The sequence below is a fragment of the Telopea speciosissima genome, unplaced genomic scaffold (assembly GCF_018873765.1).
Source record: "Telopea speciosissima isolate NSW1024214 ecotype Mountain lineage unplaced genomic scaffold, Tspe_v1 Tspe_v1.0372, whole genome shotgun sequence".
In the NCBI taxonomy this organism is placed as follows: domain Eukaryota; kingdom Viridiplantae; phylum Streptophyta; class Magnoliopsida; order Proteales; family Proteaceae; genus Telopea; species Telopea speciosissima.
In genome coordinates, this window is record NW_025317708.1 from 21,048 (window position 1) to 26,411 (window position 5,364).

A 5,364-nucleotide genomic window follows, 5' to 3' on the forward strand; every position below is an offset into this window, starting at 1 on the left:
TTAACGAGGTACGTGGGGGGGAAATTGAAAAAAAATCCTAGAAAATATATTAGGTGATGTAACAAATCAATATTTTAAGCATGCAACACTCTCAAACATTAAGCAGTAGGGAAATATATAGTTTAATTAATTTAACCATGAAATATCATGTTTATTCTATTATTTTTTTCTCAAATTTTATTAGGTAGGAAAATGGGGGAAAAATCAGAATTTTTATGTTCTTCCACACTTCTCAATGATTTTGGCAAAACAAATCATCAAACACATGAAGTAATCAACTAAACTTGTAGGTTTAGGATAAACACATATTCATCCAATTCAAACCGAAATAAACATAAAGGGGGGGGGGGGGGAATCGAGCTTTACCTTGGGCTACACAAAAACTCTCTCAAATCCAAAAAAATCCCTCTTTAGATCTCCAAAATCCAATGTTTTTGGTCAATTTAGACGCTATGGGTTAGTAGATTGGAAAAAAGTATCCCTCCTCCCCAAGTATGATGCTCTGCCTTGGACAAATTGCTTAGAAGTATTCTAAAAAATGTAAGTCACTGGCTTGTGTTGGGTATTTAAGTTGCAAAGGGGAAAAAATTATAATTCTAGGTAAAAATTATGTTAAAAAAGATGAATTATTATTGTTAAAAAGGTCAGTAATTTTTTTCAAATATTGCAAAGCATCTATTCTACCATGTAGACAGATGATATATCTATTCCGACCGTTGGATAGAGAGTACAAGGTTTAGATTAGCCACTTTTCAAGTTTCAAAGCTTAATTTAATCAAACACCCCTTTTTGTATCGGTACACAACTCGTGTATGTCCATGCATGTGTATCAATACTCTAGACATTATTGTGCACTCTCCTAAACTTTGAGAGGGATCTGTCACCATAGATTATATGTCTTGTGATTTTCAGAAACATCACCTTCCATTGTTATATGTATAACTACCCAAAAAAATTATAGGTGAAAGCAATATAAAAGAGAAAAAAAAATTTTATTCTCACAACCCACTTCATTAGCTTGTCAAAAGTGGCACTACCTCACGTGCCATGTGGAATTAAGAAATTTCAATTTTAACATTTGGATAGATAGTAAATAATCTAGATTAACTACATGTCATATTTCAAAGCCTAATTCAAACAAATATGCTCCTATGCATGGGCATGCATCTTCATATATGTCCGAGCATGCCTATGATACTTTGACCACTCTATGAAATATCCCATAATCTCCTACCCAAAAAAATAACCTCCCATAGTCCTAAATTTTCAAAGCTTTATATTATCACTTGACAAACTTAATGTTGAACTGAAAATTTACATGTGAGCAAGTGACCTTGGGGTTTGTTTACATGTCCATAAAATTTGATCCCATCCGATCTTTGAGTTATTTAAAAATATTGCCCTATATGGCATAGTATTTCACTTGATTTTTTTTCAATTGCATGACCACTGCATGGAAGCAAACATAGTCATACTTTACAAAGTCAATTTAATTTCTTAAATAGTTGATATCTGTTATTACCCTATATGGCATAGTATTTCACTTAATTATTATGTTACAATCCTATTTAACCCTACATGATTATATCTGTTCAATGCCAATAATATAAATTGCAAGCTACCGGAAGAATCAATGATTTATCAGAATTTTTTTTAATCAAATTACTTTACTTCTGGATTGGCTTATGAGAGAAGGCCAAGATACTTTGGATTTATTTACCTTTTAACAAGGTTATTTCAAATTTTTGCTTCAGATTCATGTTCTTGAATTCCTTGAATTTTGGTTGTGACATGCCTGATGATTTTAGCTCTCTATTTTTCATAGAAAAATTAAGATCTTTTAATAAATCATTCAGGTCCCAAAAAACAAGGAGATATGGAAGAGATGCCATTGAAATTGTATTTTTAATTATCTTTGAGATTGGAGAGGAAGAGAAATTCTTTTATCCCTTTTTTCTGTATTCTCAATTTTCAACTTGCTAGTATCCCCCCCAAAAAAAAATTATTCTCAACTTGCTTTGGCTGTATTCTGTATGTTCAAATTTGTTACATTTATTTTAATCCGTTTGTTATCTTTCTATCATTGCAACTCTGTTTTGAACAAGACTTCTCCAAAAGAGCTCATTTATGCCAATTTGTGGGTTTGATTGTTTAGCTCAAGTCACATGCCTAGCTGTATCTAGCTTTAGTGGGTCATGCTCATGAGTAATAACTTGTTAGGAGGATTAAGAATTAGCATGGGGTTGTCTTGGAGAATCTCATATGTTATCCTCAATGTAGTGAGTTCTGTTTCCTATTGCTAGTATTCATCCCTCTGATTTTTTATTTTTTGATTTGTTTTGCTTCTACATGGCATCTGATGTTTCAGTCCTAAGTTTAGAGAACAAAATGGTTATAGAAACTGTAGAAATGGGAAAATTTGATATTGACTAAGCAAGCTTGGTTATTTGAAATGAATTATGTAACTTAAGGTCTTACAAGAACAAGAAGATCTTGTTGGTTGCATCATTGTATTTTTTATGTTTCTTGGATATCCATCTGTAGGTTATACAATTTCTCATAGAAATGTCTAGCCATATTCTAAGATGAAAATATTGGATTTATTGTCTCACATAACAAATTTTCTCAAAAAGGATAATTCTACAACAATGATTCATCATCCAATTAGTTTCCTTCCCCTCTTTGCATTTATCCAGGGAGAAAATTTGCTGCATTTCCATGAAAAGGCAAATGTATAATTTTACTATTATTTCCAATGGCACCAAAATCTCATCAAGCACAAAGGAACTTTTCACCTTTTGTTTGGAAGAGAACTCTGAAAACCACTAAGTAGAGCAGTCAACTGATTGATACCTGATTAGAACCATCCTAAACATGGTTCATGTATTCCAAAATAGAGGTAACCAAGCTCAGTGATTTTAAGACATTCCACCAGTCTATAGCAGTTGGTCCATTCAAATCTAGAATAATAAAATCTCTCTGCAAAAAAGTAATTAAAATCAATGGTTTCAAACAGAAAAACATGTTTAAGGCAAATTCTACAAAATTCATTGAAAGGAAAAGGCTTTGAATCGATATAATCATCCTTTTAGGTCTTCTGACATTTATAGGATATACTGCTTTTCAAAGTTTAATTCAATAACAAGCATTTTTATCATCGAAACTGCATCAACTTTCAGTACTAAGACACTACAGCTTCGGCACCACAAGTTAAGAACCAAAAACTTTTTTTTTCGTTCTCTATTCTTTTTTATCAGTTCTACAAATAAGCATAACCAATTTATCAAATCATTGACATTAAGCAGCCTTTTTAATAAAAGAAAACCTATCAACACACATAAATGCTTAGAAAGTGACATCCTAAAACCAAATTTACAAATTTAATGCCCCAAGAATACAATTTTACTTGCTATTCACCTTCTAAGTTTTGCGTAAATTGAAGTTAAACTGTAAATCTGGGACTAGCTCCTAAAGTAACCACAACCACCAAAATGACCAAGCAACAGATAAGTGCCTCCCTGCTGAGCTCAAAACAGTTCACCCAAGGCATGGAAGCTCGACAATCAAATTTCTAGTAACCTATACTGAATCAATAACCTTACTAGTTGCACATAATAGCTTGTATACAGTCTCCATATAGACCTTGAGACATGAAGCAAACCAAGTTTAAGATATCCTACTAGAAAACAGTAAACAGGTCCATTCAAATTTAGACAAATCAATATCTCTCTCAGAAACAACAGAGTAGCTGTATTGTCAACAATTGACGGATTTGAGATTCATTGAGACTAAAGAGTTAACAAGGAGAGAAAATAACACAGAAACATTAATATTTACCTCATCAAAATAATTTGAGCACTTTACAATAGGTTTTCTCAACCCACTTCCTCAATTCCATCTCCTAGTCCTAGCAGACTAGTATTTCCTTTGTATAAATCCAAAAGGTGAGGAACTTCTTTCTCATATATTTTCACAAAATTTTCCAAGAAATGCTTCTCACTCTTTATCAACAGATGTCCCATTTTAAGATCTTCCTTCACCAAACCTTTCAATATCAATACTTGTAAAACTGAACACCTTGGAAGAATCCTCTTCTCCAAGCTAAGCGCAAGAAGTTGCGGGCTCGTGATGATAACTTCCCGTTCCCAACCCATTTTGTTAACAAAGAAATTCATATGGCTCATTATCTTCTTCTCAGACGCTGTCATAAAAGAAGGGTACCTCCTAAATGCCAAGAGCTCTCATTCTCAGAAAAACCCCACCTTCGATAAGCCTCCAATTTCTGCTTCCATGTCGATTTTTTCATTGATGTAAACACAGATAGAGCTCTCATAAACGTGTATTTTGAAAGGTCGAAATCCATTTGCTTAATCTCCTCAACCATCTCTTTGAACAGATTATTTTTAGGTGTCAACGATGTGGGATAGTAAGTTAGTAAACGCAGGATAATGGACTCCGTTACTCCATTTTCTCTCAAGATTGCAATATTTCGAGCCACAGTCTGTATATCACAATTGATGAAACGAGCTTCACGTTTTAGACCAATAACAACATTCTCCAGAGTCCCAACTAAACTCTTCCAGAAATTAAAAGCAGGGATAATTTTGTTTTCTAAGCTACGGAACAAGAACTTTGAATCTTTGAAGAGGATTTTGGCAATGTTAGGGCTCGAAACGCCCAAGGAATGGAAGAACTCAAGTTTAGGGAGAAGGGTGTTTGTAGGACTGGCAACGAGCAATAATGGATACTTTCTAATGAGTCTGGAAATCTGGGCTTCGGTGAATCCATGGTTTCTAAAGAGGGTAAGAACGGAATCTGGTCCATCAGAGGATTCAAAACCAACCTTCTTGGATGCAGAGATGGCAGCTGCGGGTGAGAGCCCACATGAGCGGATGAGGTAAGAGACCACGAAAGGGTTCTGATTTCTTGAGGTTTTTGAGGAAATGTATTTGAGAGATGCAGGGTTTTGCAGAAAACCCAGCTGGGTAGTTGAATCTCTTAGTAAGGTTCTCCCTATTGGGACTATTTTGAAGAGGAAACTTAACATTCGGAAAAGTACTAAAAGCGCAATTAGTTCTGACTAGGAACTTACGGAGGGTTCTTCCCAGAGCGCGGCTTCTGTTTCTATTGCTTTCATCTGTTCTGCAACTTGAGACCAAAGTTCTCTATGAGAAGCCTTTTAGCAAGTGGCGCTTTGGAGAACCAGCAGGTCTGTTTGGCAATGAACAGAAATCTTATGACTGAGTTATTGGAGCTTTTAAATCGATGTCACCATGGACCATAATTTTTTTGGGAAAAATGACCGGATTACACAAAAGCAGGTTTAGTTATACAAAATAAACCACTGATTGATTCAGTTAACAA

At 34.4% G+C, this 5,364-nt stretch overlaps 1 pseudogene; it reads right to left on the bottom strand.

Annotated features, from left to right (window-relative positions):
• Positions 1–3,847: 3,847 nt before the first annotated feature.
• Positions 3,848–5,140, bottom strand: LOC122648034 (annotated as a pseudogene).
• Positions 5,141–5,364: the final 224 nt, after the last annotated feature.